General features: G+C 50.4%; 1 long non-coding RNA gene across 1 annotated transcript in view; it reads right to left on the reverse strand.

Annotated features, from left to right (window-relative positions):
• The window catches only part of LOC144147299 (uncharacterized), a 49,788-nt gene that overhangs the window by 16,598 nt on the left and 20,062 nt on the right, over window positions 1-13,128 (reverse strand). The window lies entirely within an intron of this gene.

A 13,128-nucleotide genomic window follows, 5' to 3' on the forward strand; every position in this document is an offset into this window, starting at 1 on the left:
ACGTTAAGCTGGTATGTGCATTCGCAAAAAAAAAACAATAAAAGTTTATAAAGTTCATTCCAAGTGCTTGAGTAATTTTGGTGGTCTGCTCGGCAGCTATCAAGCTCACAGACGATCACGTATTTCACTGTGTGATGGCGACGGCATACAAGCGCCGGCTCACAGACAGCTGCGACGGCGATATCGTTTCTTTGTTACCAACCGTAACTGATCCATTAATTGTAGAGGATTTAACGCGAAGACGCAACGCAGACGATGAGGCACGCCGTAGTGGAGGGCTCCGGATTAATATTGACCACCTGGGGAACTGAAAGCCACCGGTACCGAAGAATCGACGGGCGCATATAACGTTGTCCTCGATACTGGGCCCGCGCTGCATCTGGCCAAGTTCGTCTCGAAGTTCGTCGCACAGGCACCCCAGAGTCATCTTAGAGTGGCGGACGGCTGCTGCAGGCATTTGGAACGGGTCAACATTATTTCTTGCCGTGCTGTTCTGCCGGCGAGAGAACAACAGGGCGATGATTGGTAAATTTATATTAGAACTACCAAAATCGTCTTCTTCAAATGGTCTGCTCCGAGAAGATGCGGCTCAACGCAGTAGCTCCGCCGTGCTTGCTTGGCGTCACATCCGTGTGTCCGCTTTTAGCCAATCAGGGCTTGCCAAAAACGGACGCTTTTGGGATGGACACAAAACGGGCAAAACTTCAGATTACCGCCATGGAATCATTACGTACCAACCATACCTAAGCGGACATTGAAGCGAATTTGTCATTATTGCATAGACTGGCTGAACTACACAAAATTTTCATCGTTTGTCCGGTTGATAAATCAGTACTTAAGGGGGGGCGAGGGTCTTAAAACTAACTTTTTTATTTATGGGTAAAAACTTATGAAAATTTGCACACAAATGTGTTTTTCTCTGTAGATTTCAAATATGCAATTATATTTGAGCTGCTGCTGATAGTTCAAAAGTTATCATACAAAGTCTGAACCGCAATTAGGTACTTTCTTACGCAGCTTTAATGAACTTTCTCATTGCATTTTGTAGCTTTTAATTACATGAATTGATAGCCAGAGAGTTCCCATACCCGATGACATTCTTCGTTTTTCTTTAAAGTCATGGCATCCAACAAATATATGTCAAGTATAAAAGATGGCAGTATTCGATATTTTGGCTCATCAAAATAACTGCAAGTCATTATTTATGCGTAGCCTAAACAGAAAAACTAAGAATGTCATCGGCTACCTCAGGCTGTACTGAAAAAAATGATACCAAGATTGACCTTATGAAGCAAAAAGAAGTTTCCAAAAAGCTGCGTAAGGCCGAGGGAAGAGACCAAAAATATGAAAATGAGAAAACGGCATTTGAAGTTTGGCCATATGTTATGAGATGAACCATCAGTAGTGTAGCTTCAATATTTCCCAGTCACAAAGACATGTTCTTCCCATTCTGAAATCTGTCTTTGGATTCCACAAATGTCAACTAGAACTGGAGATACCAAAGGCCAAGTAACGGACCCCATCAGGAATTCAGAAAAATTTATCGACTTCGAATTGGTTGGCGTCTTGCTAGCGTTGTGAAATCTGGTGGTGTCTTTCTGGCGTTGTGAAAACTGCAACAGTCCTTCGTAAACTGCCATTGTCCATTACAGTGCACTGCGGTACCCAGAATATTGGGTACGGCAGAAGTGTGAGGGTGAAACTTGCTTTAGATGCCCCCCTTTTTTGTTCTTTGGTGAGGCTATTTTTTATTCATGTTTTTTGTGCTGGAAGTTTGAGAGGATACAGGGGTGGGACACTGTGCAGTGCGTTCTTCGCAAATGCATCATTTTGTTGGCCCTTAGAAGAGCCTTTTGTGGAAAATAAATGTAGCCGAAAGGCAAACTTTCTTGGCCTATGGCTGGAAAAAGGTTGGGCGATCCTGTGACAAAGCACTAAGCTTTGAGTTCGTGACACTGAAGTTCTGAATGGGGGAGGGGGGAGGGGGGAGCTTTCACAAGTTGCAGAAGGTAGGCTCTACCAGTTGATGCTGATTTACAGCTGTCCAGGGCTGTAGTCCGTGGACCTGTCCACCTTGTGCCGCTTGGCAAGCGTCCTCTTGCTGGCGTCGTTGCTCAAAAAGGCTGCGGTCGACTTCTTGAGCCTTTTCCTGTCTTTCTCAAGGCTCCGACGAACGAGGCAGCTGCCTGCAGTGTAGCCAAGGCCCGCCGCCATGCTCTCGTTGGTCTCTCTTCTGCCCCGATTGAAGACCGAAACGGCTTCGGCAACTGCTCGGGTGATGCTTAGCAGTGATGCATGCTGATTTTTGGACGCCTGAGTCCAAATCACAGAGTGCAGGCACTCACTTGCATTCTGAGTCTTGCCATCTGCACACCGCTCCAGCAAGGCCTCATCACTCAGGCGATCAAAGATGGGCTCCAGTGCGGCGCGAACTGAGTCCGGCAAAGGGTCTTTGTGTGGAGGGGGCGCCTCCCCGTTGGCAACAGCGCGGTTGAACTTGCACCACGAGCTGGCACCATCAGGGCACAAGCTGTGGTCGGGAGCACCATCTGTGGAGGCCATGTGGCGAAGTGTAGCTTGCACTGCCTTCTGCATTGCCGGCACGTCATGAGCATGGCTGCGGAGGGCATACCCGTAGTAGCTGGAGATTCTTCTGATTTTTTGGTCCGTGAGCTTTCCTCGGCCCCCAAGCGTTACGCCCTGGGCCTTCTTCTGTTCGCGTACATTTCGCAGGGCAGTGTGCATACGTTTGCACACATGGTTGATGCAGTCCTTTTTTTCTATGGGGACAAACCCATAGACTCCTTCTTCCTTCATGCTGTGCATGGTGCGGCTATCTCCATCGGACATCACGGTTGTGTACCGCAGCCCATTCTTGGAGAGCGAGCGCTTGAACATTATCAAGGCTGCCTCTACTTCCATGCGTCCTGCACCACAGTCAATGTTTCGCTGGCACTCGTGCTCGGCCAGCCAATCTTCGTAGCCCTCATCTGAAGCTTTGGGTCCAATGGCACAACCTAGGCAAAAGTTGGAGAGGACTACGTGATCAATCACCAAGCCGGTGTACACTTCAATGATGCAGCCCACTCCAATGTGTGATGACCGTCCCCTTGTCATCCACGTGCCATCAAACATCACATCTATGTTGTTTGGCGGCTGACCAAGGTCAGAGTACAAGTCCTTGATGGCATGCACACTATCAGCTTCAGAGACTGCTGCAGTGTTCTCACAAACCTGAACCACTTTCCTCAAGTGCGCTTGGAATGTCTTGTGGTGCAGGCCTCTGTGCGACAAGTTCATACCAGCACAAAAATCCGACAAAGCAGTCACCCCCTTCCCGATGCTTTGAATACTTTTCAAAGCTCTCATATTCACTTCAAAAGGAGTGATATTGCCAGATCCTTCTGTCCTTGGTGAGGAAAAACGTTCCACACGGTGTTCACAAACCGAGCACGTCACCTCGAGCTTCACGGCGAGTCCGTACTGCCGATCTGCCTTCCTCAAATCCGGCGCCGCCAGCCCACACTTGCCGCACTTGACGTGCGCAAAAAGGTCCTTCAGCATTGCAAAATCCACCAGGACAAAATCTGTGCCGGAATCTTCCTCTGAGTGCGCCAAATCCACTTCAAGGAGGTCGAATTTCCGCTGCGTTGCTGACTTGGTCTCCATGCCGCGCTTGACTTCGTCCGCGTGTTCCGTACGCGCGGCGATCTCCTCCGCCGTGTAATACCTCGTGTCGAGCCGGCAAGACGTGCTTGGACCAGGTCTGGATTCCGGAGATGGTTGGTCAGGCGATGGGGCAGGCGACGCAATACGAGGCGGCGAACGATTCTCATCCGGCGGAGTCGAGCGGCCCGAAGTCGCACCACGCGACCTTGGGATAGGCGGACGACGCTTTCGCTTCCCGTACGCATGACGGGTCGTCTTCTTCAAACGTACGTCTCCTGGCATCAGTCACGCGATGGAAAAATCAGAAGAGACTGTAAAAAGATCTAGCAAAACTGCTAAAAGCGAGCGCTGCGTCGGAAGAGCGGACTCCGTCAGACGCGCGTAGCAGACGCCATGATAGCGACCGCCATGACAGCAGTCGCGCCGACCAATGGGAGGGGTCGTATGGCAAACTCAAACCGCGCGCGCCCGCTCTAGCCAATCGGCGGCCGAGAAGGTGCCTTTAGAAAACTGGCAAGGGCGGTCGTCCTACTCGGGCGACGCCATTTTGAGATATTGCAAAATGCGCACAAAGAAACAAGCTTCAAAACAAGACCAAGATGGCGGCGATCGGTCGGCTGCTTCGCCCGCGGGGCGCGCCGGAATACGAAGCAACTTTTGCCCGATTCGGCGCATTTCGTGGCCCCCGAGGCGTTTGGAAACATGATTTTAGAGCATTTCCCGATGGAATTTCGCGTTGATTTTTTGAAGGGAGGTGCTTGAATGTACAATAATTCCAAAAATTGGATTTTCTCAAAATCGATTTTTTGGCCGTTTTTGACCATTCTAAGACCCGCGTCCCCCCTTAATTTGTCAAGCCTGAAAGAAGAAAATGTACCATCCGACATTTGCTGTAGCGGAGCACCTAACAGCAGCGACACGTATTCGAGGTGCGGTGTGATTGGAGCCCAAGATTGGAACTTAAACGAGTTTCGGTTTCCGTTTCGAGAAGTGTTCTTGGGCTTGGCATCCGACGTTATCATTGTCTGGGCATTGTCGAGCCGGTGCTTATATCGAAACCACGCCAACGAGAACTCGCCAGCGCGTCAGTGTTACTCTGCAAGCTTTCTGCAAATTGGCTCGTGGAGCATTGGAGGTTACAGCTTAAAATGGGGAATTTATGGAAGAACATATTTCCTAAGTACAAAACATGAACAAAAGAGGTCTTACCGGGGCCTTTACCTTGCTAATTATGACACACTGCACGGAGAGCTGCACACCCTTCCTCCCCAGCCCAAACGCTGTCGGGGATGTAAATAGAAACTATACATTGTATATCCTTTTTCTTTTTATTCTTTAAACGTTTTTCATTCCAAGCAGCTTAGATGGCTATTTTTTGACGAAAGTTACAGCAGCAAGCGTCCCTTAAATTTGTACGAATGTCTTAACCCTGGCGACTGCATTTCTTAGTCATAAAAGCGATCCAAAATTGTGGTCGTGCTGGTGACCTCTGTGATAGTTTCCCCAGTGCGAAAAGTGCTTGCCACTCCTTAGTTTTACGCTTTACAATAAATGTTTTTGTTTATTTTAAATTCCTTAGTACCTATAATAACCTTTCTGTCTCTCCGCCCGCCTTTATTCTGCTTTAGAGTTTCTACTAACGAAGTACCGCATGTGCGCTTGTGTCGCGCTACTTTGACTTCATAGACTTTAGTAAGCTTGATACAGTCTACAGCTTAACCAAATAAAGGCACAGTCTTCCAGGCGCAAATCATGTATTGGGTTAGTTTCAGCTGAGTAAACGAATTGCGGTAAACCGCCGGCGGCTGGCCGACTGAATGCGTGAAGGTCGGCGAGACGTGCAGTAGCGCTGTTAAGCCAAGCCATCTCATGCGAGCGCCATACGAAGCGTCATACAAAATCGGCAAACGTGATGCAGGGAGAAAGACTGCTCTTTGAAATTCATTTCTCTATTAAATAATTTCGCGGAGACGCTCAGAGGGGGTTGGAAACATGGGGCAGGCGTTTCAGACTGCAGTTTGCACAAGTAGTCCCACACGGTATCCAGATACCTTCAGTGTAACATTGCTTCATTAAGTGAAACTTGAGAAATCACAACTCGGCGTGAAGCGACCTTTTCGTAAGAAACGTTCGCCCAAACCTTGAACACACGTTTGAATTATGGAATCCCCACACGCCACTTCTTATCTACAGTTTAGAGATGATAGAGAACCGTGCTGCGCGACTCATAATCAGCATTGACTTTCTCCTAAGCAGTGTCACAAAATGAAAGCGCCAACTATGTCTCCAAGATCCTTCACTTCGCCTAGTTTCGCGCCTAACTCTCTTGCGAGACAGGGTTTCTCACCACACACCACTAAACAAACAAACACATCCGCAACCATTAACGTATATATCCAGCCGTCAAAATCATCCACTCAATATGAAAGCAGTCTGCGCTCCCACAACCATCTACCGAAATTTCTCGCTACTACGCACAATACGCCAATTGAACCTGCTGCCTCGAAGTAATTCAGGTTGCTTCTGATGTGAAGTTCGCCACCGTACTGCGTGAATATTTTGGTACTTAGGATTGCAATTATCATTTAAACCGTCTATTGTTGTTTTAAGTGCAGAGCACTTCATGGGCCTGCCGTGTCGTAGTATCTCGTTCGCAGTTACGATGGCAAGCCACTGCCGGAATCAGGAGGCACAGCGAAATAACGAACCCAAGCGTTACAGCGTGTAACCTACGGCGTTACAGCGAAATGACGCAAATAGAGGCTTCCAAAATCGGTTTATATAGTCATAAACCCTTCGAAACTCCTGAGCCGCTGTTGGTTGTCATACATTTCCCCCTTGTTTAGCACAAAAAAAAATCAGCAGGAACATTAAGGCCAAAATATTGTCTATATAACCGGCAGCCCCCGCGGCCATTTATTCGGCAGCGCCCGCTTGTTTGGTTTTTACAATAATAAGCGAAAAAAGTGGCCACCAGAAAGGGCTCGTTCAAAACTGCGCAGCAAGGCGCCGGCACGTGCGACGTTAAACAAGCACATAAAATAAGCAGCGGCTTAGCTCGGCTATGCTAGGATATACGTAGCGTGAACTAAAGTTCAGCTGATTATTCTTAGGTTTTCTGGTTGTCTAGAATTAGCTGATTATCATGCTTAGTGCTGCGAAAACGATTTCCCATCCAATCTAATGCAATCTCGGTGGCGGCGGCGGTAGCGGCGGTGGCTCCGGCGCGCCAGGTGTGCGCTGTGAGACGTCACTGCTCCTCGCGCATGCGCAGCACGGCTCTTCAGGAGCCACGCGAAACTGCTCAATCTCGGCCAGCGTAGCCAACGCTACAAAAGAACAGAACCCCCGCTCGCGCTGTTCCAGGCAGGAAGCGCGTGAGCACTGTGAAGGTGCGAGAGAGAGAGCGAGGCAACTTTATTTTTGTCCAGTTGTTTGTAAGGAGGCCTCCTACCTAAACGGCGGCCAGCAGCCCTTGGGCCCTGGCGGCGTTTTCAGCCAACTGGACGGCCCAGAGTTGGTCTTTTGGGTCAGAGTTGAGCAGCACGCTCTCCCACTGCTCGTCATTCGCGATCTTACGGCCTTCTTGGGTCGCATGAGGACAAGCCCGTAGTATATGTGACAGGTCCGCCCGGTCCTTACATAGTGGGCACATGCCTGAATATTGGCCAGGGTAGTAGTGACTATGCCACGGGGTTTGGATAGGTATTCGTTTGGACGAGACGCCAGACTATCGACTGCCTTTTATTTTGGGATGGATGAGCGGGAGGATAACGGGCCCGTTCAAATGTGTAATGATTAGTAATTTCCCTGTATGAGACCATGCGGTCTCTTCCCGACCTCAGCGGAGGCTGCTCGGTGGCTCGGCATGCGAGTCCTCGAGCCGTGTTGTGAGCTGCCTCGTTGCCCGGGAGGGAAGACTGTGCAGGTGCCCATAAAATTTAGACTTTCCTCTGGTCTCGGAAATTTTGCAGAATGCGTCGCGCCTCCGGCGATATGCGCCCTTTAATAAAATTTCGAACTGCCATTTTGGAGTCACTGATTATGTATTTAGCTGTCGTGGAGGCTATCGCAAGTGCGATGGCGCACTCCTCGGCTGTCTCGGATTTTGCGGTTACGACCGTTCCGCAGCAGGTTAATTTACCTTCACAGTCTACTGCTGTCACTGACATGGCATCACACGTGGCATATTCTGCCGCATCGACGTAGATCACGTCCCTAGAATTTTGAAACCTTTTCTTAATGGCTTTGGCTCGCTCTTGCCGCCTTCCCTCGTTGGGTTCCGGGTGCATATTCCTTGGCAACGGAAGTATTTTGGCACACTCGCGTATTTCCTGAGGAATGTCCACCTTGGTGCCTTGTACCGCGTAGCAGTCGAGTATGTGTCTTCCCGTTGGGCTGTGTGTAAGTCTTTCGTATTGTGCCACTGTGTGGGCTTCTATAAGCTCTTCTAGCGTATTGTGTATTCCTAGAGCTAGTAATCGTTCGTTAGCCGTACAGGTAGGTAACCCGAGGGCTTGCTTGTATGCCTCTCTGATGATACGCTCGATTTTAGCCTTTTCAGCGACTTGCAAGTTGAGGTACGGAGTAACGTATATAATACGACTGACGACGAATGCCTGCACTAATCTTATCAGGTTTGCTTCCTTTAATCCGTAATTCCTGTTGGCGATCCTCGAGATGAGTCTCATTGTTTGATGAGCGCTCTGCTCTAGCAACTTCATGGCTCCCCCATTGTGCCCGTTCGACTGCAGTCGGAGCCCAAGGATTCTGATGCTTTTAACGATGGGAATCGGATTACCGTCCGCAACTAATCTAATGTTTGGGGTTTCGGTGGGGCTTTTCCGTCCTCTACGTGTTGGTTGATAGAGCAGCAGTTCCGATTTTTGTGGCGAACATTTGAGACCTCTGGCGGACACGTAGTGTACGACTGTATTAATGGCCGTCTGTAGCGTTTCTTCAGTTAGGCCATCGCTGCCTCCCGTAACCCACAGAGTGACGTCGTCTGCGTATAAACTATGATACAGCCCATCTATCTTGTTGAGTTATGCGGGTAATCCTAACATTGCAACATTCAAAAGAAATAAAGAGAGGACTGAGCCTTGCGGCGTGCATCTGCTCCCGAGGTTGATACTCTCTGATTTGACCCCGCCTACAGTTATTTGCGATGAATGGCCAGAGAGGAAGTCTTTGATGTATGTATACGTTCGTTTTCCGACTCCTACGTTTTGTAAATTGTCTAATATGGCTTTGTGCGTGAGGCTATCGAAAGCTTTTGTGAGATCTAGGCCAAGTCTGGCTTTTATATCTGCCGATTGGGATTCTTGGTCAAATATGTGATGCTTTAATTGTAACATTACGTCCTAGGTGTATAATTTAGGTCTAAACCCTATCATTGTGTGAGGGAATAACCCTTTATCGTCCATGAAGTTGCTTAGTCGGGTTAGGACTACATGCTCCATGAGCTTACCCACGCACGACGTTAGTGAGATTGGTCTTAGATTTTCCAATTGCAGCTTTTTACCTGGTTTCGGTATCATAACGACTTGTGCAGTCTTCCACTGTTGTGGGATGCTGCCCCTCTCCCAACATACGTTTAAGTATTTGGTGAGGGCCTCTATGGATTTGTCATCTAGATTTCTTAAGATTTTATTAGTGATGCCGTCTGAACCGGGTACGGATTTAGTGCGGAGCTTGTCTAGCACCGCTCGTACTTCCGCTACGGTTATGGGCCTATCTAAGTATTGGTTATCCTCCCCAGCATATGGATGTAGTTGGAAGTTGGGAGTGGTGTCGCGTACATATATCTGTTGTATATCTTGTAGAAGGTCTTTTTCCGTACCCGGATAGGAATGAATGATTTTGCTTAGGTTATGCCTTTGGATGGTTTTACTGCTTTCTAGATCGAGTAGGTATCTTAAGAGGTTCCATGTTTTAGCTGACCATATCTGTAACTCCATGCAGTTGCACGTATTTTCCCAGTTTTGTCTGGTTAGCTTATTTGCGTAATCTTCTATTTCCCTTTTCAGCAAGGCTAGTCTTCTCCGCAAATTTCGGTTGTGTTTTTGCCCACGAAGGCGTTTCTGTATACTGGATTTTGCTTCCAACATGTGTAGGAGCCTGCTGTCCGCTGTTTTGAGTTCCGCTTCCTCAGGGATGGTTTTTGTGGCCTTTTCTACGCTTTGGTGAAGTTTTGTGGTCCACGATTCTATGTCGTCTATCTCTTCGTGTGTCTTGCTCTCTGATTTTGCGAAAGGAGTCCCAGTCTACTATCTTAATTTCTCTGCCCTTCTTTTAAATGCAGAGCATTTCAGTAACTCACGATGTCACCCGCGTTGGCGTCCGTAGTCCGCACGCTCACTGCGCATGCGCGTCGAGTCGAGGCGAAAGCGAACACATCTCTCGCGAGGGGCATTGGATTGGATTCGAACACGCTCTCGCGAGGGGCATTAGATTGGATTGGATTAGATTGGCTTGGATTGGATTGGATTGGCTTGGCTGGCTTGGCTTGGCTTGGATTGGATTTGGATTGGATTGGATTAAAGTGGATTGTGTTGGATTGTGTTGAATCATAGCCGCGGCACGTTGCGTTATAGCCGCGGCAGACGCGCTTGGGCCGGCGCATGTGCAGTACTCTCTCTTCCGCGGTTTCCTCTCCTTCGGGCGCGCTGCGCATATAACCGGTGTGCCGTTCTCCGGCCAAGCAACATCCGCGGTTGGCTCAAACACCTACAGTCCACGCCGCTTTACAAGTACGCCAACGTCGTCGACTGGGACCGGCTTACGCAGTCCCCTCAACGTATATAAGCGGCGGAGCGCGCGTTCGGAATTCAGTCAAGGGCGTCTTTGCATGGCTTACGCTTGACGTGACGCTTTGCTTGACTCGAGTAGATGCGACGCATTTACTCGAGTTCCCCCCGTGGGAAGATGCGGGCGGCTTTTTGGAAGGACCCGCCCGGATAGTCGTAGCTACGATATTGCCGCGAACCATACATTGGGTTTGTTTATTTGTGTTTTGCTTTTACCGCCCGGCTGCGCCGGTCTGTGTTATCTCTGCGCCAAGGGAAGCGCGTGTTCCATTCTTTCCTTCTGTGCCGCATGTGTTATCTGTTGTGATAGGGAGAGCATTCCGATCTAACGTGAACAGCCCAGAATAATCTTCTTGGGTCTACTATGTTCTCGATGCGAATCGACGTTTTGAGAACCACGCGCGCCAAAACATAAAAAGCCTGAAGTGCGGACGCCGGGGCATTCGATTCGACGACACTCGCCTGTGCAAGTCACTTTGTTGACCGCTGCTTCGCCGCCTCTGTATTATTTTGAGTTGGTAGGGGAGCACAAGTTCGCTCCAATAAACGTGTTTCTCATTCAACACAACTGCATCGTCCTTGTCTTCGTGACATCTGGTAGAGGTGCTGGGTACGCACCCTTCATGCCCACTACAACCTCGAAAAGCCGCCAAGCCAGTCCAACAAGAGCGAGCCCCCGCCTGCAAGATTTACCGCCCGAGTTCGGTTTGATGCCAGAAGGGCCCAAGAAAAGGAACGCTGCAACCAACACCATGGTGCAAGAAATAACGTCGCCAATCGTCCTGCAGCAGCCCCGGGAACCGCCATCGTTGCGAGGAGCCCCCGCAGGAGACCCAGAAGAATGGTTGGAGAAACTGGAGCGCGTCCGGAAATTCAACAGGTGGGACGACGCAGAAACGTTCCGGCACGTTTTCTTTTACTTGGAAGATTCGGCTCGCCCTTGGTTCGAGAACCACGAGAGCTCCTTGACAAACTGGGCTCAGTTCAAAAGCGAGTTTACTAAGACCTTCACTACCGTCGTGCGGAAAGAAAGAGCCGCCCTTTTGTTGGAAACGCGCACGCAACACCCCAACGAAGGTATCGTGATCTTCGTTGAGGAGATGAAGCAGCTATTTCGCCGCGCGGACCCCGAAACGACGGAAGAAAAGAAGTTGCGCTTCTTAATGCGCGGAGTGAAGGAGGAACTGTTTGCTGGACTTGTCCGAAATCCGCCCAAAACCGTCGCCGAATTCGTGACCGAAGCCAGCACCATTGAGAAAGCCCTCGAAATGCGTGCTAAGCAGTATGACCGCAACTTTGTTGGCGCGGCCAATGCGAACGACTTTGGCAGCACGCGGATCCCGGCCGACAGCGTACGCGAGACTATCCGCGCAATAGTGAGAGAGGAGCTGCGGAAACTTCTCCCAACGCCGCCGCAGCCCCAAGTCGCTTCCCTCACCGACGTGATTAGAGAAGAAGTGCAACAAGCGTTGGGAACTTCTACGCCATCCGAGGTACCCCGAGAGCCACAAGCTATGACATACTCCGCGGCTGTTCGTCGACGCCACCCTGCTCCAACACGCCGTCAAGAGGCCCCGCCGTACCGCCGCCCACTGTCACCCGCCCGACCCCCGGTAGCCCGAAACCAGACGCCGAGGAAAACGGACGTATGGCGAACTCCCGATAACCGTCCTCTGTGCTACCACTGCGGAGAGGCCGACCACATTTACCGTCGCTGCCCATACAAGAGACTCGGACTGCGTGGTTTCTCCGTCGACGCACCTCGCCCTCTCCCTGGCCAACGACCACGTGAGATCGACGAGTATCTATCTGAAACCAGCCGTGGCCCAGCGCGTTTCAACCGTTCGCCGTCGCCCTACCCCTATCAATTGCCGAACCGCCGTAGCAACGCTGACTTCGCCCGTGGAAGGTCCCCCAGCCCACGCGGGGGAAACTAAAGGCGGCAACTTCTGGAGGTGAAGTTGCTCTACGGCGAAAAACTAGAAACCCTCCAACGACGCAAGGACGCGCTGAAGACAGTGATTCACGACATGCCCTCATCCCGACGACCCGACCTAACCCTGACGAGACTTCCGAACACGACGACAGCTACACGGCGCGACGCGTACCCGACCTGACCGAGACGTCCGTTGAGAAGACGACGACAACGACGATGCACAGTGCCCGACCATCAACACGTACAAGCAGAGATACGACGCCCCGACGAACCCGGAACTCGAGGACGACTGCATTTGACGTCAAGGTGTCCATCGACGGCTTTGACGTAGTCGCCCTCGTAGACACGGGAGCTGACTATTCGGTAATGAGCGGACCATTTGCGTCTAAACTGAAGAAAGTTATGACCAGGTGGGACGGTCCGCACATACGCACAGCAGGAGGCCACCTCGTGACGCCAAGTGGAACGTGCACATCGCGCGCCACCATAGACGGCACAACGTACCCTGCGGCGTTCGTCGTTCTGCCTAACTGCTCCCGCGACGTGATTCTCGGAATGGACTTTTTGACGGACAACGGCGCAATAATTGATCTGCAGACCAAGTCGATAACATTTTCCTCCAATAACTCCACGACGCCGCAGCCGAACCCCGATCACCGTGCTGCTGTCAGGATCGCCGACGATCACATCACCCTGCCACCCCGCGCAAGCTTG

The sequence above is a fragment of the Haemaphysalis longicornis genome, unplaced genomic scaffold (assembly GCF_048455015.1).
Source record: "Haemaphysalis longicornis isolate Haplotype H1 unplaced genomic scaffold, Haemaphysalis longicornis Haplotype H1 scaffold_7, whole genome shotgun sequence".
In the NCBI taxonomy this organism is placed as follows: domain Eukaryota; kingdom Metazoa; phylum Arthropoda; class Arachnida; order Ixodida; family Ixodidae; genus Haemaphysalis; species Haemaphysalis longicornis.